At 30.6% G+C, this 23240-nt stretch overlaps 1 protein-coding gene and 1 non-coding gene across 3 annotated transcripts in view; both read left to right on the forward strand.

Moving 5' to 3' along the window:
* LOC109604696 (serine/arginine repetitive matrix protein 2) overlaps positions 1-23240 on the forward strand; it is a 135744-nt gene that overhangs the window by 2839 nt on the left and 109665 nt on the right. For both annotated transcript variants that reach the window (XM_049965653.1, XM_049965654.1), the window contains exon 2: positions 1946-2014. The gene's annotated coding sequence lies outside the window, so the exon portion shown is untranslated. The remainder of the gene's footprint in view (positions 1-1945; positions 2015-23240) is intronic.
* Trnas-aga (transfer RNA serine (anticodon AGA)) lies at positions 625-706 on the forward strand. The gene has a single exon. It is a non-coding gene; the product is annotated as a tRNA-Ser (tRNA).

Raw genomic sequence — 23240 nt, forward strand, 5'->3', positions numbered from 1 at the left:
CTTGGTGCAATTCTGGCTTTACCACCATTGGGGGGACCTTCATTTTAACACCCCATTGTCTTATGTAGTTTATTTTTCATTGCCCGTCTTCAAACCTACTGAGAAAAGTGTTGAGTTCATTCCGTTTCAGTAGGGAAATTTGGTCTATAGAAATTTTTCTTCTTCGTTAATTTAGAGCTGCTTTTTATATCCGGTCTTATGCAGATGATTCATTACTGTTTTTGATCAATTTTTTAGTTCAGGTGTGACATCATAAATGTAATGGCCTTGCTCAACCATTTTTATAATTTCTTCCACTTTTTTTGTAGTAAAATTTCAAGCAAGTTTTTTCAGTCACCTTTATACTAATGTCACTTTTGATATGATGTGACGAAATACGAAACTGTCTTGTGGACTGAAATGTCACCTTTCAAAGGTGCCAAACTGATTAGATGGCTGTTGCCCGATATATGATAGTAAATTCCATCTAGTGACAAACATCGCTCACAACTTTTTCTTTGATTCATTGTGTATGTATATTTAGTAAGAAGATAACTTAAAATATATAAAATTTAAATTATAAAATGAATAAAATTTTAAAATTGAGGATTTTTTAAACATAATTTAAAATAGCTTTTTTATGTAGCAGTCGTGGCCGAGCGGTTAAGGCGTCTGACTAGAAATCAGATTCCCTCTGGGAGCGTAGGTTCGAATCCTACCGACTGCGTCACCTTTTTTTATTTTATTTTTATTATTTTATTTATTTATTCATTTCATAAAATAGTTCAGCAAAGTATACATGTAAAATTATGTAATACTGCAAATGAATCCAGTTAGTTGGTTAGTTCAATTGACCTCCTTATTTTAATTAGTAGAAGCTGCAGATACTAATAATTAGCATTAAAAAAATGTAATCATAATTATTTAATATAAGATGAAGATCGACATACTGAGCAAATAAAACAAAAAAGTTCGTAAATTTATAAAAATATTGAAGATTCAAATAAACAGGATTATCTCTTTAGAAATTCCTTTTGAGGCGTCTCTTTTTGTGATATTAATTAGTGCAATTTCCTACTCACTGCTATTTATACATTCGCATAAGGAGCGTTCTAGTAGGTATACGTTTTCAATGTTGTTTCGAATGGTTTGGGGCGTTTAACATTAAACGTCAAATGCACTAATGTAAAGTCTTCAAACAAACTGAGGCGAAATTCTCAGTAGATCGCGCCAATTCAGACTATGCAAACATGACACTGTACCAGGTAAGCTGCTGCGAATGTAATTTATGAAAACCATCGTAAATTGCATTAACGAAAACTTGTAGCATAAATCTGTCATTAGGAATTCGCGAGCCCCAATCGTTTCGATATTTCATTAGCGAATGTAAATCTTCCAATGCAAATTGGATTTGTCGCAACGGATAAGTAAAAATATGTGTGATTAGGGCGACAAACTGTTTTTTCCTCACGAAACTGTAAATTATTGATTTGCATGAAATTCGCTTTACGGATAAAATAGAACCAAATTTTTCGGGGTCTATTAGGTCGTGTTTTGTTCTTGCGTCTAAATTTCCATAATTTGTTATATTCGAAAACACGGAAAGTGCATTACACGATCTTTTTCCGGCACATCATCTTATTGTACGGAGACATCGGAAATCTTTTATCTCCACTTCGGAATAACAAAACGAGGAATCGACTTCGTTTCATTTATTAGAAGATTTCATTATCGATGTGCCAAATAAAATTGTACGGGCGTATCGTACGGGAAATGTACCAGTGCGGGTAATTTCTATTTTAAAATACTGAAGTAAATACATATTAATAGTTAGCTTAGAACAGGGTTACTTAATCTGGGGTATGCGACATTTACATACACATTTTTCTTCTGGATTTTAACATTTTTCATAAATTGAAATTGAAAGTCTCAATTTTTTAACTGTTAATTTATTATTGTTTTTAAGGTTCTATTGGTAAAATGGGACTTATTGCTGTTCAGGTTCATCGAAAGTGGTTTAAATGCAGATGCTCAGGTAAGTATTTTTGTTACACTTATATAAACTCAAATATATAATATTTCAGAAGATATTGTTACTTTTGTGGGACAAGTAAAAGCGGTATTATAGTAATCGCATAATCATTGAATAGGATTTAAAGCTGTGATACGCCTGGTAGATTAAAATTACCTTTAGCTCCACCTTCTGAAAATACTACTTTACATCCTCTGCTTCCTATGTGATTTAGGCTATAAAGCTAGAAAGGGAATGAACCTTTTGAGGTTATACCTATGCAAATGGCCCACATTATGTAACTGCTTTCATTTTGGTCGCAAAATATTCGTAAGCCTTTTAGCCGAAAATAAATTATTCAATGACTTTAATATTTCATACGGAATAAATATGGTGTCACTGGCAATATGAACAATAGAGGATTCATTATTAAAAGTTATTTTAGAGTTAAATGTTAAATGAATCATAACTATGCTGTAAATATGAATGTGACACATATAATTGTTATTTTAAAATAAGTTTTAGTGATTCACACGTATCTCTGTATTAATAATTAATTGTTAATAAATTAATTGTTAATAAACTTTTAATAACTGAATTTTAAAAATGATAACTTTTCCAATAAAGCTTATACGCGTATTAATTTGATTATTAATAAGTTTTTTAATTATTCGTTGTACGAAGCAAAATCATTTCCATGTCCATTATTTTCCACATCTCTCTGAACAACGTAAATTTATGACATAAATCAAACTCACCAATTTATTTTGACCTCAATAGATGTCCATTTCAGTCACAAACTTTAAACCCTACTTGTTAAATATGTTACCATTACACTGGGAGGATTGACCCGCGTCAAAGTTGATTTAGTAATTTTGCTGAATATGATGTATGTGTAATGCATGGTGTTTGATGGGAAAATTTACATATTTTAAGATTTAACTTTTATGCACAGTTGGGAAAATTCCATTTATGTTGTTGATATACGAGTAATAAAAACTTTTACACACAAAAGTGGAAGGAACAATCGAAATAAAATATGATAGCGAGGTTAATGTTTTGTGGAACTCCGTCCATTCGCAGACTATTTTCAGGATGTGGACAATCCGTATGGTCCACTTCGTTTATATATATTCTAATACCTTTACCACACCGAGCTTTAAAACTTTCTTTATAATTATTCGACGAATTAGTTAAATCATGCTCAGTTCTTTTTTTAGTTTTTGTTTTGTTTTATCAAAATAATATTTTAAACTAATAACAAAACTATAACCAAATTCCTTGGAAAATTAATCACACTATTAAAATATTAACTGCTACATTTTTCCAATCAGTACTTGTTAGGTCTCCTCCTTGCTCTGGGAACACCAACGGATAAATTCTTGATTCATACATAACTCATCATTCTTGTCTAAGTATATTAGCAAGCTCTTCCAAATGTTGAGGGTGGAAGTTTCGAATATAAATTTGTCTTCTTCTATAAGAGTAGTGGCCCAAACTTATGCTCCACACGGTGGGACATCTACAAAAACGAAATTTGGTACAAATTCTTGAGTAAATGGAATAATAATTGATTGAATAATCAAGTTGTGGTATTGTCCAGCATTTATAGTTTCTGGCATTAAGATCAAGTAATAAAGAATGTACCGAATTAAATATTTTTAAATCCGCAAAAAGCGTTTTTTGGAAATAAAAATTTTTCAAGAAATCTAATGGTTTTTATTTTCATATCTATTATTTAAAAATTTTTACATGCAGGAATTTTTGGCTTTTTATGGGCTGTTTTTCAAATTTTAAGTTTTAAACGTTTAAATCTGTCGATTCCGTAGTGTTCTTAGAACTAAAATTTCGGGTTATTTATAGGCTAATTTCGGACCAAAAGCAAAAACCTAACTTAATGTTTCAATGTCTGTTTTGATCTCGTCTACAGCTTTAAACTATTAAACTAACGCAGAAAATTAGATAATGACATATTGCATGCATATTGCGGGTGAGGTAGAAATCACAAAGTTTAAGTTTACCTTAACTCAACATAAATTTGTTTAAAACAATTTTTAGTTCTACAAGAAAATTGATGTTACGAGGACTGAAAAAAAGATCAACCGCAGTTCTAAACTTCTCTTCAGAAGTAAGTCTAATACATAAAAATAAATAATAGTCATATGGAAACATATCTATACTATATCGTGTATGAGGTAAAACTTCCCATTTAACATTTTGAAGATTCCTTTGAAACTCTAGTGCGTCATTTGATCCTGCGTTGTCATGAAGAAACTGTTGATTTAATAAGGTAATCTTATTATGTTGTGTCTTATGTTTTTTATTATCGTGATCAATTTGCCATCTGTAGATAGTTGCAATAATCTGTTTGACCTCTTGAAATAGAGACAATATGTCAAATTCTACGCTTAATTCACCTTACAATCATAAACATTTTTCTTGGATTACGATTATTATTAAGTACGGTATTTCTTCATCAGGTTTACCAATTTGTCTAGACAGGCGTGAATTGTCGTTAACAACCCATTTTTGGTACTCTCACTTAATTTATGTGAAATCCATTTGTTCAACTTTTTGAAGGAATTTGTTGCATCAATTCTCTAATAGTTGATTCATCACAGTTTAATGACTGGCCTGTTTAATATTTCATGTTCCACGAGGATTTAGTACGACATATTGTTTCGATGGTACCGATTTTATGAAAACTTTGACGTTGCCACTTGTAATCTAACGAAACCATTGCGGATGCAACATGCCATTTTTGTTGATTTAATTTACACGAATTATAGCATATGAATAAACCAAAAAATTGTTTTAAATGCAATTTAATGTAATTAGCAGTTAGAAAAGCATTCTTTTACAATACGTTCTTTGGAAGCATTTCAAATTGTGTATGCAAGTGTTGCGAAGTAAGTTTTAAATTAAATCCTTTCGGGTACATTTTTGTTGTTGATCGGGCATAGTGCGCCGCCGCCCCCGACGTCTAGCCGACACTTGGGAGGAACGAAAGAAGCGCGGAAGAGGAAAACGGACTCGTCGGGTCAATAAAATATGAATGGCACAAAGGATGCTGCGATCGGACCATAGAGTACTAAACTGGACCGATCTCTTCTTGAGTATCGGGATGTTGCGGAAGGCATTTAGACATGATTTACGTCCACCGCACAACTAACCGTAGGGGTATTGGATAAGGAATGTAATTCGCTTGGGGATTATCTCTAAATAAAACGGCAATCCGATCTAATTTGGCTGCAAATGCTTGTTTGTTTTACAGATTCATGATAATAAAGAGGATGTACGTTTTGTTTGAGATACATCGTTAGTTATGTGAGTGAAAAGACATTGAATTTCAAAAACAAATTACAGATTTGCGTCGTAGCTTCGACTGAAGGGTTGTTGTGGGAGTTTGTCTTGAGAAAGGGAGTGAAATGTGTGACACGCATTTCTGAATTTGCGTCAACAACAACGACTAATTCCATAAAATAAAATTCGCCACGTAATACTACAGTTTCAACTTCCTATCGATTCTGTTCTGTTATTGAAGTATTTTTTAAATAGTCTATATTTGTATATTAAGCATTATGGTTATATTAAAATCAGTTTGGGGGAATTTTAAAGTTAAAAGAAACACAATAGTGGCATTCTAAAGCGGTAGCAATTTTCTTTGAAATGCTTTTTCACTAGTTCACGAGTAAATGGAGAAAGTGGAGAATAAAATGGTATTTTTGCTTTTTTAGATACCTCTCATTTAATGGTATATTTCTAAGTTATTAACGATATTAATACATCTATTATATTTTATTATTATCATCATTAGTATTTAAATAAACAAAGAATTTTAAATCTTCTGTTAATTACTCTTTTTATTTAGAATGATTTGATAAAAACCAATAAAATTTAAAATATTTTACTTTAATTAGTTTAAGTTTTTTAAAAACTATATTTTACAAGCAAATAATTCTGGCTCACTCATAGTAGTCACCAAATTTTTTAGGCACTGAAACACATCTAATAGTTGACTCCCCACCAATGAAATAGATAAGTTGAGCACTGTTAGTCTTGCATGTATATCACAAAGAGAATTCCTTTGACAAGGACATGGACCGGGATGGAGACGGGGCAGTTCCTCTGCGCGGTAGGCTAGAAACGGTACCGGAGAACGGAAGGACGGCGGCACGTCGGAGGGACGGCAGTGGGTTGGCGGCAGCAGACTGTGTGACGTCCTCGCCCGCACGCTGCCGCCTCACGTGTCTCTTTCACTGTTGTTCAATTCGATTAATTAAATTAAAAAAAAATAATAAATTAATAAATATATTTTGGAACTTTTCAATCATATTAGTTATATTGTGAATTACGCGTGTGGAACGAAGGTGAGCGGTTGTGGTTTTGTGTAAGACAAATTCAGACGTGTGTTATTTTAGTGGGGGAGATGCAGAATTAATCTTTCGTTGCTTTGAGGTAAGATGCAGGATTTGCTTGAAAATGATTGCAATCAGAATATTGGATTGGGGACCGGTTGTTTCATATTTTATTTCTTAATGACGTCCGTATTAATTATGATTGCTTCATGCTGTACCAATTTTTATAAAATATCCTGGATATTACAAAATGTCTTGGAAAAAATTTTAATTTACATTTTAATGATATGTTTAACCATGTATTACTTAGTAAATTTAAATTCATAAAATTGTATACTTTGTATTTCAATAAAAATATTATTGTTTATTATTAACTATCTCTCTTTTTTAACATGCATTTAATGCATATTTAGATTATTATTTATTTTACTATATTTATTATTTATATAACGAAAATTAATATTTTATTCATTAAAATTTAATAGTAATCAACTTTAAAACTATTGAGATTTTTAAATAAACTTCCAAAATTTTATTTTATAAGTAGTAATAAAAAAATGTAAAATTAACAGAATATTAATAATATAATACCCCAATATGTTATTTAAACATTTTACTTAAGGTGTTGCAAATTTATTGAAATAATTATTTACCCACAACATTTTTAATTGTGTCCTATTCTTTGTTCTCATTTAAATTAAATCGTAGTACGTGTTCATTAAACTGTTTTAAAAACTTTAACAATGTTATTGGGGTTTGCTTTTGCTGTTCACTGAAAATAATATAACTTTAATGTAATATGAAAACAATTTCATATTTAAATTAATTGTTCTGTAAATTTAGATTCATTTAATATAATAAATTTTTTAATATTTAATGCAATTTGTGTTTACTTAATATGATTAAATTAAAACAATAATCCATGTTATTTTTAGGAATAGATGTAATGTAATTTAATATCCATATTTTATCTTCGTTTGAATTAAATGATTTTTGTTGCGTCACCTTGTCAATATTTGTCCACCTACTTAGAAATCACAAATTGATTTCAAAGGAAAGTTTTGATATAAATACTGGAACCTTTGTTAATATAATACAATGGACTTCTAATACAATAAATGTTATTTATTTGAAATTGAATAATGTGGGATAAACTAATTTTATTTTACATCCAAACAAAAACTATCGAATTGCATTTTAAACCATTCACTTGTGAGTATTCATCTTAAAGAGAATTCACTTAATAATCAGTAAGGAGGCACAGAAATATTTTTTTACAAAAAAAAAAACCATTTTTGTATCGGCTCCGCCGATTAATTCGACCCAGTTCTGTATTAAAGCCACTCGAAGTTTTGGGGTATTACGGTAAATGAAACGAGATTTATTTTTCCTCCAGTGGCCCAACGCTGGTCCAACACAAATCCCATTATTTCTGTACGAAAGAACGCATTTCCTGCGACGTAAATCAGTGACGATATTGAATGGGAACGTTATCAGGTTAATATAAATTTCTTTTGGACGGTTCGAAACGTCTTACGCTAATGTCGTAATTTGTCCTCTACAACATCGTACTTTGACTGGCTCTAATTCGAATTTATTCCAGCTTTTTTCATGCGGGAGTTAAACAAGCGTGTAATAAATAAATGGAGCCAGTGACTTTTAGTAAATCCGGATGATTCGCAAAGGGGTTTTAATATTTCAACCCTTTTCCTTTTTGATCCAAAAGTTTAACCTAAATACCAGGGACTTGATCTATTTTCACTTAGTTTGTTGGCTCATTCACTAAGCACAAGCCTAAGGAGATCTCTACCTCGTTGTCCCTAGTGGTAATTGATTTATCTGTTTAGAACTTGAAATTTATTATGACGGTTCAAGAATTTATTTTATAGAATAATGTGAATTTTGGTAATTAAAAAAAATACTAAAAACTGAACACCATCATAAAAGACAATTATACAATGACATTATATAGCAATAATTATATTAACATAAAGGGTTGTATTCAGTGTTTAAGATACTAAAATGGACATTAATCGATGTGACTTAATTATGTTAATTGGTACTGTTTTATATACTAGCAATCCATAAAATTGGTGTCGTACTAGACTGGCACATGTCCTTTGTCTGGCGTGATTCTGCAAGTCTCCCTTAGGATTGAGCGTCTTAATTTTCTGCATAAATTAAACCAAATTGCATCATCAGCAGGAGTGTTAAATTAGTACTAAATCTAATGTCACCGAAAACCTTGGGAAATAGGAAACAAAATTAAAAATAAAAGTAGGCAGTTGTGGAGACTGCAATTTCAATTGAAATAATAATTAATATACAATCATATTATTTATGGAAAGTATTTGTATTTACTTAAATTTCACTTATAAAATATACACAGCACTATAGTACAGCTGTATAGCTATAGATACACTGCTATAAGCATGTCGGTGACGCGAACGCTCGAGATTACACTCATCCAAAAATTGTCTAAGGCATACTGCGCATGCGCCAGTCATGAGCATGTCTGTGACGGAAACCCATAAGATCTCCTACTAAAAACTGCTCAACGCGGCTAAAGAAGTTTTCACTTCAATAAAGTAAAATAAAATGTAAATATTAACAACTACATTTTTCCAATCGTTCCAATTGGTCCCCTCTTGCTTACGGTTCCTGCCATTTTGATTGTTGATAGTAGACAAACAATGATGACAACGTTTGCACGAAATGTGAATATAGGTCCTCTCTTCTGGTTGTAGCTCATTTTTAACCACCACCATTTCGTTTATTAGCATTACGATTTGAAACGCTTTATACTTTATGAAACATTAAAAATTTGGGCTACTTGTTGTTAACTGAGATTGCCTTGTTCCAAAATTGCAATTATAGCAACAATATCTTTATAAGTAGGTCTTCGAGGCATTTTACGATGCAATAGATAAATTAAAAATGAAAATCGATAATTTAACCCCCTTTTTTAATGACGTTACACCATAATATTCTGAACATAATCCACTTTTATTCTGTTCTCTGATATCGTTTTCGCTCATTTACTAAGCTTAAGATTATGAGAATTCAGTCTAATGCATAATTTAATGCTCTTAATAATAATTGGTATTTGTCCTGAGTATCCTGAGCGTACCATATTACATTGTCGGTCATGTTATATTTCGTGTGTCTAAAGTTTACTCCGAAAAGTTGTGTACGTGGAATGTTACTCGGATGGCATATTATTAGTGGAAAATTCTTCAATATGTTTTACGTGATACGTACTCGAATTGAATTTGTAAAAATGGCGAATGCGCTACATTTCCTTGGAATCTTTCAAGGTTTATTCCTCATAATTGAGTTCAATATCACACTTATTTGCGGACGTGAAATCGGATTAAAACAAGAAAAGCTTATTAGGTCCTTCCACACACATCAATCAATCGTCCTCGCCATTTCTACAAACGTAACTTTATCGGCCGTGCCACGTAAAGGCATTAACTCGATGGAAACTTTAAACAAGCTCTTGTTTCCATTCGTTCCACAACAAATCCCAACTGCAATATGTAGTTTCATTATCATATTTCCCGGCGTTCACTGTTCTCGTGCGTTGGCTCCGGATTATTAAGATGTTTCCAGCAATAATCTCGGATTTTTATGTGTCTGCAATAGAGTTGTTGAACTTGCAATAAATAAATTCACCACTATAAAAATGCAGATTAAATGCTGTGCAATATCGTTGAGTAAATGTTTACGCTACAATCTCACACGAGCCACCAACGAAATTGCCCCGGAAATAATTCGTTTCGTAAAAAATCATAGTCAAAGTGGATTCTCTAGAATTACTGTTTGATCAACGACTCTAACAAATCGGTACGGTAAGTACCCAAACAATTCTCAGTAATCGCATCCAATATCCCTTTTGTAATCTACAAAAAAACTAGATAAGAACGCGGACTGCAGAAACTCGTGTGCGGCGGTGAAGTTTTCACCACGTGAACGGCGTACGGATTTAACGATTTTCCTCCCGTGAAAATTCGACGTGTCCACTGCCGCGATCCGGAGCACCATTTCGGCTCCCCGTTCCCGTGTAAATTTCGTCCTAAACGTGACCGAAGCGAGGGTTTTGTTCCGGTTAAACATCAGAAAATGCCCGTAAGTTGGCCTTTTATTATGTTCCCACCATCGGCGACTTACTCAGGTCGTTTTGCGACCTCGCTAAACTTTCGTGTCTAATACGTAAACGGGTTAATGGATTTGTGCTGTTTACTGCTTATTTATTTATTGTGATAATACATACAACTGTAATTGTCTAAACATTATAAATGTGTTGAAAATTCTCTTTTCGCTACACTTAATTTAAAATTAGTTGGCATTGGTTTGAGGTAATATTAATTTTGTTCATTTAAACAACGTACTTTAATTGAATAAATATTTAATGGTGTAAATAACTAGAAGAGCTGAAATTTGAAGTAACATTTCAGTTAAAGTAACAACTTTTAGCAGTAGAATTGGATCCATTAAATTAGTTTTATAGTTTTGTCTTTTAACTAGCGTCCGAGGTAGAAACGTTTTATGACAAATTGTGATCGTTTTATTTAGAAAGTTTGTAGGAACTCTTCTGGTGTAATAAAAATTTCAAAATATCCCGCTAAATTAAACTAAAAATAGTTCCAAATACATACTTCAAGTTAAAATAAATGATAAATTAAAATTACATGATGTGTTTTCACCATCAACAAATAAAAATAATTGTATATTTTTCTATATTTTATTTTTTATTTTCTTTTTTTGACAATTTTTATAATAAGATGAAAAAAAATCCAAATATGTTACTTTCACATAAAAGATGAATGAATTTTCATTAGATCAATGTCAAAACGAGTTTCTACTCACTATTACATCAAACTGTACAGCAAAAATTAATGATCAGACAACTGCTTCTGTGACAACTGTAGTATTTTCTATGTTATTGTAAACAAATAAATAAATTAAAAGTACATGAAATTAGTATTTATATTATATTAAGAAACTTGACACAAACAACAACAAATAAAAGTAACTTCTTTATAAAATATTAACATATATTAATATTTTTTATATATTTTGTTGGTTAATTTCTTATAAACAAACTGTAAAAAGAAAATAACATTTGCATTACGTTTAAATGTATAGTTGTTTTTTCATTCTGTCTAAAATAAAATGAAAAAATAATTAAAAAACAATGAACGTTCAACTCAAAAGTTTGTTTTTGATCAGTTCAATATTTTTGCTTGAATATTTGAATATTTACAAAAATCGGTGACATTGAAGTAACATTTCAATCAAAGTAACAACTTTTAGCCGTAGAATTGGATCTATTAAAGTAGTTTTATAGTTTTGTCTTTTAACTAGCGTCCGAGGTAGAAATTTTTTATGTCAAATTGTAACAGTTTTATTTAGAAAGTTTGTAGGAACTCTTCTGGTGTAATAAAATATCTAAAACATCCCACTAAATTAAATAAAAATAGCCCTAAATATATATTTAAATTAAAAAAAGATGATAAATTAAAACTATATGACGTGTTTATTTATTTTATAACAAGGAACTGGACCCACGAACAACAAATAAAAGTAATTTTTGTATATTTTATTTTTTTCACTTTTTTTTTAATTGTAAGATGAAAAAAAAATCCTAAAAATTTAGTTTCACATAAAAAATATGAATGAATTTTCATTAGATCAATGTCAAGATGAGTTAATGAGTATCTATATCATCATGAGGATACAAATCATATTTAAAGAAAATTTTAAACTTTCTTCTCACTATTATCTGAAGCAAAAGTTAATGATCTGACAACTTATTCTCTCCCATAACAAATAAAAGTAACTTCCTTATAAAACATATATTAATATTTTTTATATATATTATTGTTTAATTTCCTATAAACAAACTGAGAAAAAGAAAAAAAAACATTGGCATTACTTTAGAACGTATAATAAAGTATAAAATGAAATAAATTAATTAATTATTAAAATTAATGGCATGACCACTGATTCTTTGTGTTGTATTTTCTTTGTCACTAAAAATAAATTAATAAATTAGTGTACATGAAGTGTTTGGTTTAAAGATACTCTCGGTTACAATTTGATTAACTTGTCCATTATTCAAACATATTTCAGGCGCTAAAGCAGTTTAAAATATCAAATAATTAATGAATATCAATTAAGAAATGAGCCTAGCTTTTTACTAAATTATTCATTTATAATTAGTTTCAAAATGTAAGTGTGTTAAACAATTATAAATTAATCAAACTTAGTCCTGTTTGACGTTTTGCTTCCGATCTTAAATCAGTGACAACTTTTGATGAGATAAACTTTAATTGGATTAAACTAATCAAAAATCACTTTAAACTTTATTAATCCAATAGCTGTTGTCCTTTTTAAATAAAATACAAAGTATAACTATAAATAAATTTTCTCAGTTTTGGAAACGAAAAAAGAGAAATACGTGGCATAATTTTTATTGTGTAACAGTTTTTAAAATAGGATAAAGACACTTACAAGAACAAATTACGCCCATTTGTTTCGAATTTATCTGCCGCACTAAAATACGAACTTTTACAAACAAGAATTTGTTACCGTAAAATACTATCACATTAAAATCGAACGGAAATATTTCATGCCCACAATAAAGAGCAGCAAATTGAATTTACAAAGATTTATTATAATGAAATTAACAATACGATATAAATTTGCACAATTGTATTTTAACTACAATGCAATTCTCCGAGTGTCAAATAATTGGAGGTACTCGATTATTCAACGCCACTCGACTGAAAATTGAATTTCAAACAGCTTACAGAGTTTTTCAATTATGTTTTCTTATCGAGGACCCTGCGTTAGGAACTTTGGTGGTTTAAGGGTTTTCCACTCATCGTAATTGAACTCCTCTATCGGTTGGAGATTCATTAGTTACATACTAGAAACATGGTGGAAGTGGCTGAAAAATAGCAAGATACGAAAACACTCTACATATATTCAGACTTACTAAATGCTTCTCCAATATCATGATAATTAAATTTCTGATTTCATTTGGTTTAACATCTTCCACCGACTTAAATAAATATCAGTATTATTGGAGTGAACTTTGTTGGGAGATCTTTGAAGTTGGTGCTGTAGTTCGTGCAAGTCTCTTTCTTAATGCGCATTATTTATTTTAAGTGCTGAAACGTTTTCTATTATTTAGCACTGTGTGTAGTTCATCAAGAGAATTGCAGAGTTAGTTAGAAGTTTGTCTTTCTGTAGAAAATAAATTGTGCCCTCGGGTAGTGCATAATCCATCGACTTTAGTTGTATTTATACACGTTTGAGTTTCAAGTTTTCAGTTAGTGAATTTAATGTGATTTGTTTGTATCTAAGTGTATACCTAATAAGGTAAGATTTATTGAATAAAACTACAAATTATTTTATTAATGAAATTCTATTTAAATTTGGATATGTATATTAGGTTAATTCATATTGTGATTTTGAATACATAATAATTAAAAATTAAATTAACGCTTTGTTTATATTAATTAGTATTATCAAATACCAAATTTATTTGTAAATATATCCGACATAAATTATCTCTGGCTTTGGAATGGAACACGATCAACAAAGTCCGGCAAATTGTCAGCAGAAAGTGCAACATCCTTTAAAGCCGTACTGAAACGGAACAATTTGAACCGAACGACATCGTGAAAACATATAAAAGGCCAAAACACGCGAAGCAAAACAGCGTGACAAAGACCGTCTGAGTTTAATAAGTCTCTTGAACTTCGCAAAATGCGCCTGCATTTCGGTAATTTCAACATACGCGGTCTGCGATTCCCTGGCCGCCGTTCCCGGTCGATAAGTGTCGCTGAAACCAGAGCTGCCCGAAGGGTGAAAGCGGCCGCGAAACAAAGAACAAACTTCCAAAATGGAGAGCGAATTTTTTGTTACGTTCACCCGCCAACTCGATTTATGATCGCGCTTATTGTAGTTTTCTATGGTTCCCGGTTCCGGCCGATCGTTTATAACAGACGTATGAAATATTCAACGACCCACCGGTGGATTATGATAATTTCTTTTTTGTTTGACAACAGATCAACAAAAGTGTGTGTTGCAGAAGAGATTTGGGGTCAAAATTTAAATTTTTTCTATTTACGGGTTGTTATATACATTAAGTACTAAACGGAAAATATGTATATTTCTAGTAACAGTCCTTAACAAATATAACACTTTAACTCTACTTTAAGGGTATTAAGAAATGTTGTAAAAAATATATAATAATAAAAATTCAAAAAAGTCTGAAACTCACAATATTTTAAATTGAATTATTTCATTGTCTTGGTTAACATAATGAATACTCAGTATACGTATTTACAGACGAGTATCGATAATTGTTTTGATAACTAACGGAATTGGTTGACAATAATGTCAAAGGTGAGAATTACTATAATTTTTTCTTGTTAATCGAGCTTCGATAATTTGAAAAGAATACTTGCCATTATTACTACTTTTATTACTATCTAATTCCGTTGTTAACCATTGGATAGAATTTTTTCAGACACTAAATTAATTGGTAATTTAGGTTAATTTATGAGTGTAGTTGACAAAAATAATAATAATAAACAATTTTCATAACAAAATTTGTTAAGTCAGTTGCGAGAGCCTCCCATATTAACAATCTTATTGACTCTTATTTTTGTCTATTCTTAGATACATAAATTCTAAGTTTGTTGATTTCTGTTCAGTTTTATTAATGTTATATTATTTCTGTATAACCTGTTACCACCTTTTTTTTAATACGATAATACTTTATCGATTGTCTGATCTTTTTATTATTAATATCTTAATTTTATTAACCAAATAAAATTTATCGAATTTTCTATTTTTCAATGTTTAACCTGTTACCACCATTCTATTCTTTAAAATACATCACAAAGATAATAATAAAAAATATTTAAATTATCTCCAAGAAAAAATAGAAAAAAAACTTGATTTTTCTGTTAAGTCAGTGGTCAAGTTAATTTTTTAATTTTTTTAATAAAGTGAAAAAATTCCACAAATGTTAGTTACCACATAAACAATAATTGTGAAACTTGTATTACAGTTTTCATTTTATATATTAGTATCTTGAATAAATTCTCGCTGTTTTTTTACAGAATAAAAGCTTTATTTAAATTTAATATAGGGAACAAAAATATTTCACTCAAAATATTGGCCATCATTGGTCATTACTTTCTTCCATCTTTCTGGCAACATATAAATTCTTTGTCTGGAAAACCATATGGCTTTTGGAGCTCTCCATTCTTTTTTCGTGAAAGAGTTGTTAGGACAATTCTATTATTAAAAATATATCAGAAAGTTGATTTTTCTGTCAGTGGTGTGGGGCCTCTGAGTGACAATCATAAAAACTTAAAAATATGTTCCACACTTATATTTTTTTTTTATATACGTTACCCTTTAACTGATGTAAGGAAGGTATAAAAAAGACACACGAAAGTTTCTTTTGATTAGAAAGAAAACTTGACTTCTCTGTGGTCTTAAATATATAATTTATCATTTGTTTATATCAAAGAAAATAATGTATTAATATTTTTCAAAAATGTACAGAATGTTTCCGAAAGGTCTGTTCAGAATTCTACCATCAATTCTCGAGGAGAAAGTAGAAAGTTGATAGTTACAAAGATACAGAGCGTCAAGCTAATAATTCATTTTCAATTTTTTTAATTTTTTATTGAAAAGAACATGTTAATGTCATAAAGGTTGGTGGTATTCAGGGGTTTTTAGAGCAAAAAATTTAAATTTGTTAATATATTTGATATATGATGAATATGGAACTACATATAGTGTATGGAGCATTTGCAAACTCTTTTGCCATTCACAGCAAGTGAATATTTCTGGGATGGCAATATTTATTCGTCTACTTGTTACGTTTAAAACAGGTATATTTTATTAATGTCGCCAGGAGCAATCGTTTGACAGACACGCAATAAAATAAAACTGAAAAAATGTGATTTTTATTATCCAGTGTTTTTGAATAAGTTCTCGCTGTTTTTTTCTACAAACTAAAATTTTTATTTATAATATAAGTCATTAAATTCTCCCATCTTTCTGGCAGCATATAAATTATTCGTCCGGAAAATCATGTTTTTTGGGGCTATCCATTCTTTCTTCGTAAGAATGAAAGAGTTGCTTAGCCAGGCCATATTTCACCGAACGGAATAGGTGAAAATCAGAAGAGGTGTCAGGTGGAGTAATATTTGAAGCGAGTAGGTTGATGCATATCTGGCTTATCCTACGATTTTCTACGCATTGGACTGTCGTAGTGTATCCATTTTTCATCGCTAGACGCCATACCGTGCAAAAACCTTTTCTTTTCGGCAGTTGAAGCAGTAGTTCAAACGTGATAAAACGTCGTTCGACGTCTCTCATCTTCAAATCATAGGGCATCCAATGTTCTTGCTTCACTCCTAGCACTTTTAAAGGTTTTGAAATAGTTGGCTCACCCACTTGTAATGTTTTCCAAATTTTGCTAGCGTATGACGTCGGTCTTTAATCAAGTAATCCCTCCAATTAATTGTCTTATATTTTTTTCAGTGCTCTAGAACGTTCTTTATCCTCAAGTTTAAAATCATTATAGTGTCGAAACCAGTATTTGCATGTGGTATCCGACAGTACATTGTCACAAAATTTCTAATCAAGATTAGGAAAATTAAGAAAAATATTTCTTATGTAAAAATTATTATACAAAAATGAGTTAAAAAAGTTAAATATCAGGTTATTACATTTGATGAACTACACTTTTCAAGAATAATCAACTGGTTGTTCCACCTTTTTTTATTTTCACTAGCCAAGAGATAGAGCATTATTGCGCAAATACAAATCCGTACTGTAACCGGATATAATTTCAATCCCTATTTAATCCTGATTTTTAACACGTACAATTGTTAATCAACTCTAGAATTTTAAAAACAACCCAGCGGGAGATGTCGAAACACATTTCCTAGAATGGAATTTTAAAGCAAAACAATCTAAATTTTTATGACATTTCCTTTTGCAGTGTCGTGAACAAGACAAATAATTTCCAGGAGGCAATTTAACCAGGCCATTTGTTAGTGCGGGAAATGTGCACACAAATGAATTTAAGGACGCCTCTCACTTCGTATTCAAAACGACATTGCGGGCCAATTATTCAGCGGCGGCGGTAATTAGTGCTGCACATGGCAGACGGATGCCGGATAGGATTTGGCGACGATGTCGAACGTGTAAACACGTAAAAACAATCCGGCGAACTTATATTAAATCTCGACATTGAGCAGAATGTGATGGATGGCATTCCCGGTGTTATTAACTGGCGTCGGGATTACGTTTCGCTTCGAAGTTAGCTGAATCGCTTCGGGGCTCGCCACGCGACTAATAAACCGCCAAGTCAATTTTACATCATTAAGTGGATATACGTGGTTGTCTTGATCTCTATTTATACTAATGAGCTGCAATTAACACACATGTATTACACTCGGATGCCGTTGATGTCCTATTTATTTGCAACGTATGAGCAAACAAATTTGCCAAATGTAGGGGGTACAATTATCGATTACATTTCGTGCTATGAATCGTAAATTTTGCTGAAATCCGATTAAATTTGTTACACATTTTGCAGATTGAACTGTTTTTGTCACAATTTATAAAAAACACCAAATAAAGCCTAAATATAATTCAATTACATTTTTTTAACGTTCACAAAATATTTTTTGATTGTGCAGGGTAATTAATTTTGATAATCAATATATAATCAAAAAGTTTTAAAAACAATTCATGAAAAATTTATTTCATAAAAGAAAAAAAATTAGAAAACATCAAGTATAAAAAATTGATTTGGTATTTCAACAAAAAAAGAAAAACATGTGTTAATGATGATAAAATATCAATATGTCGTTTTTTCAGGGAAAAATCTTCAGTAACAGTGACTGTTATGGTGGCTATTAGACGATGAAATTCATTCAACTTTGAATGATTTTTAAATTATTTTGCTATATTTGTATGATTCATGATCTCAGGTACCAAATGCTTAATTAATTGATTGATTATTTTGTTATGTTAAAACTGACTACTCTATGATCCTACTATAAAAAGATCTACTTTTTTTTAATATTTAATTATGTTCTTAGTTACGGTAACACCTGCCATCTTATTTCCAATCGAAAAGCTTTTGGTCAGACTGCATTTTGAGAGACGCCATGTACGATAGAGAGTAAAATTCTGCAAATTTCAAAAGCTTTCCTATCTATATATTACATTAAATATGTGTAAAAAATTCATTTATAAAATATAATATATTAAATATTTTTAAGAATATAATACAATATAAAAAATTTGAATTTTTATTTATAATTTACATTCATATATACAATTTTTACTATAAACTTAGATAAATTTTAAAAGTTTTATACATATTCATGTGACTGTTTCTTCTCGTAACAAATGTGGGTAAATTAAATTATTTTACAAATCACAACACCAATGGCATTATCAAAATAAGTTTTAATAAACAATGTAATGTCCTGCAAATTGTATCAACAACAGGAAATTAATAAACAGAATATTAATGACAACCTTTTTCCAATCAGTACTTGGTCGATACTCCCTTGCTCTACGAATAGGTACCATCTTTCTTAGTATAGTCAACATTGGTGGATCAATAAATTCTTGATCCACATCTTGCCATTCTTCTCTAAGAGCATTAGCAGGCTTAATGTAAAGGTTAAGGTTTTCGTGACCATTGTTTGAGTGTCCATATTTGTTCGGGTTTATAGATTGATGTTTGTTGGAATTATTTCCTGACGTTCCGCTATCACGAGTGGGTACCATCTTCAGAGGTCTGATCTGGTTCGTGTCTCTTTGACATCTGATTGATTACTGAATGACGACTTAGTTCTTATCAGCTTAGCGATTTTTGTGTTTCTGAGCCCTGGTGTCCATATTTTATTGTTTCTTCTTTTCTATTGAAATTTTTTCGGCATCACAGAAAATCACAGATAATTTTTAGAAAATTTCACAACCCTATATCTTAAAATTTAAGACGAATAGAGTATATGTTCATACTGTTATATGTTCATATTTTTTTATAATGATCCCAATATCCGCTGCCTTAAATTTTTACCTTTTAAAACATTATTAATAACATTAATTAACATATTAGTTTTATTTGGCGTATGAAGTATATTTATAATTTATAGTATAGAAGTAATTATAAACGTTAAATAACGTTTTCTATTTACTTTTTAATGCAATTAATATTACTTTTCCTTCATGATTCCTGCCATAAATCCTTACCGTATAAAAACAGTCGCTTATTAAAAAGTTTCCATTTATAAATTAAATACAAAATTCCTCTTGTCATTGCGGATTTGTGTTTAATATCTATTGCTTTTATAAAAGAATTAATATCTCATAAAACATGTCCATGTTTTATTGTACTTCGAATATTTTATCCACAATTTAAATCTTAATTAAAAAATAAAAAACTTCTGCCATTAACATTATTAAATCCCATAAAATTAAAACGGTCATAGAAACAAAACAGTAAAAAAATGAAAGGATCCATAAGAACACTTCTTTCCCCTTCGACTGACAAAAGAAATGATAATGGTCATGCCGTAAAATAATAATCTTAACGTGTTGTGTTACCACGTCACATTGGCATTCTCAATTTATTTGTGAGAAATATTTATATCAGTGGGAATTCTTCAAACCACGAAACGAAGGAAAAAGTGTTAGAAACAAAAGGGGCAAGTCGTCGATGTGTTTTCCGTATTATTTTACTGACGGATACGATTTATTTTCGGCTGCCGGTAAAATACTCGTAAAGTGCTGACATAAAAATTGGAATTTGCTTGCCTGAAAACACTTAAATATTTACCTTGGACTGAAAGTTCCAGGTGTCTACCCCACCTGTGTTTTGTCGCGACATTATTTATGCACATGGCTGTATTGGTTTTATCTGATATGGACAAAATAAATAAATAAATATTTATTTGCTTGTAAAGTGAAGTTTGATTTAAGCATTTATTCGCAGTTTGTGATTATGAAATTTATAGACAAATGATTTTCCTACATACACCGTCAGAGCAAATTGGTAGTCGTTCATCTTACTTATACCAACGACTTTTGTTTCTGCAGAAACATCCATTTATCTTTATTAAACGAATTGCGAGTTTCCATAAAATATATACTCATAAAAATTAGAGTGCCTTATTTTGTGTCTAAGAAAAGTTTTAGTACTGACTTAATAAATTATTAAATGCTTCTGAAATGTCAGTTACACCTTTGTCATTCGATTGAAGTCTAAAAGCTTTCAATTGGTGCTTTCACCGATTCCTTTTAATTCCACTTGCGGTGATTTGTCCCGAATTTATCGCCGGCGATTGAGCTATACAAAGTTTAATATCCATCGTTAAATCTAATTGACAACGCGTCCTGTCGCAAACGAGAAAATGTGAAAAACCACGGGATCCTGTCACATGGTGAATTTAAGATCCTAGCCAAGAATAATTGCTTTCATTAGAGGGATTTATCCTGTTCCCCCGTTTCACACTCGAAACATGCGAGGTTTTAATGCTCAGGAAAAATATCTGAAATTTTCAATTACACATTTATATGAATCTCAATGAAGTTGATTTATTATTGTGACGACCATTATTTTGAAGGGAAACTGGATAAAATTAAACCATCATTTTTACCGAATAATTATTTCAGTTCCCAATGTGTGTTTGTTTTTCAATTTACTATTACTTCAGAACAGAAAAAATTCATTACCATTGGAGTTTATCGAATATTCGAACATATAACCGAAATTGCGATTCAAAAAATAAACCTAGGGATAAAAATAACACGATACCCAACAAAAAAAGGTTAAATTTATTAACAGTAGAGTTTCATGGCGAAAAAAATATAGTATTGTAAAAGTATTTGAGGCTGCATAAAACAATTTGCTCCAAGACGCAGCATCTTGTCCCCAATTTGATAAACCCATAATATAATTCAAGCCAAACAAGATTTTCCGCCACAATCGAATTATGAAGAATTGTGTTAGTGACTCCGGCCTAAATTTTGCTTGTAAGCACTTCTCGAGGACACTCCACTATTACTTTGTTCCGCATAGCCGTCTTTGTAATAGATACCAGCTGACAAACCACATTTATATACTTAAACAAGGGTGCGGACCCTTTGTTAAGTTGAGACTTCATAATTAGCGAAGTGGATAGTTTAATTATTAAAAATTGCATGTCTTAGAGAAGGAAATAAGCCGGAAGTAACGCCATATGTTTGTAGACCTTTCACATATTCGGCATCCGATTCAGTAACGTTAAAGTGCATTTCCGTAATAATCCCCTTCATATTAAATCCTACGCTTTAACATAACCTTATATTCTTCTTTCATATCCCCACAATGCACAAGAAACGATTTCAATAAAGAAGGTTAATTCTGGTTGAGGTTTTCTGAACAATGAAAATTCCTCCACTGCGATATTATATGGGTTCAAGAGACCATTGTAAACATGATTTATGAGCAAAGATCGGTGCTGATAACCAAATATTTGTATTACGGATGAGAATTTTGCTCATAACAGCAAAACGGTGCAAGGTAAATTATGAATTTTGTGTATGTGTTGAAATAGCTTATAAACTACCACTCTAAAACCGTGATAAGCTTTTATGTCTAGTCATTCTTATGTATTCAGATTTAATTGAATAAATGCGCAGGAAATTAAATTTAGGCATTTTGGGTTTCAAGTTAATCAATTTAGTCACAGAATAATGTATAATATGTATTATATATTATACTCTGGGCTTTCATTTAGATACATTTTTAATTTTAACTGACGCCGAATAAATTTATAAGCACTTAAGGTGTCGATTGTTATACATATTAAATAAAACATTCTTCCCAGAGCTTAAATTTGATCTAATTTGTTCGTAACAGAATACAATAACCAACAAAACTTTCGTAATTATTTTCACTGGTTATGTGAGAAACTCTGATGATGATTTATTACCCTTTCGTTTCCGGTGTTAATTAAAAAAGACAAAATTGCTGGTATCAATAGTTTCGTCTCAATCAATCTTTGTGCTTCCCCGGGTTGGCAGCTGCACATTCACTCAAGATAATCCGGTCTAACTTGTGATTGATAGACTGAACGGTTTCAATGTGATGAGGGGAAAATGTTATTCAGAAGTTAAGGACGATGAAAATAAAACATCCGGTACATTATCGTCTTAGTGCGAGTACCTAAAATCTAGCGGCTCTGTTTGCATTTCGTTAATGTTCAGGTCGACCAGATTATCTCTTCCATTTAAATCCTTCCTTTCGGTCATGTCATAATTGGGGAGAATACTGAAAATTGTAAATACTGTAAATTGTCAATTTTCGAATGGTTGTAGTCTACTTATTTCCGAAAATTACAAAATGTACTCTCTTACGTTAAATTGAGGGTTAGTGCTTTTGGAACTTTCATAATAACACCAAATAAAAGTTTTGAGTTTTTATTGAAAAATAAAAAGTATTTAGAAAGTGTAACTTTCAATTAATTTTATGTTAACATGTAATAATTAAATATTATTCATCCCAATAGTCAAATATTAATTTAATGATTATTGTTTTAGTATATGTGTATGCCAATAGAAGCTTAAAATACTGAGTACAACAATATAATCACAGTACTAATTAAAGATAAAATGATTGTTCATTAATACATTATCGTTTTTACTGACCATGAATTACCATATATCAATATTACGTATTTGATAATAACAATTAAAAAATAGTATAATTTATTTATATTTTAGCATTTTCAACTTTCATATGTAATATTAATTATATTTTGACATGTGATAATTAAATATTA

Source organism: Aethina tumida, chromosome 3 (assembly GCF_024364675.1).
Source record: "Aethina tumida isolate Nest 87 chromosome 3, icAetTumi1.1, whole genome shotgun sequence".
In the NCBI taxonomy this organism is placed as follows: domain Eukaryota; kingdom Metazoa; phylum Arthropoda; class Insecta; order Coleoptera; family Nitidulidae; genus Aethina; species Aethina tumida.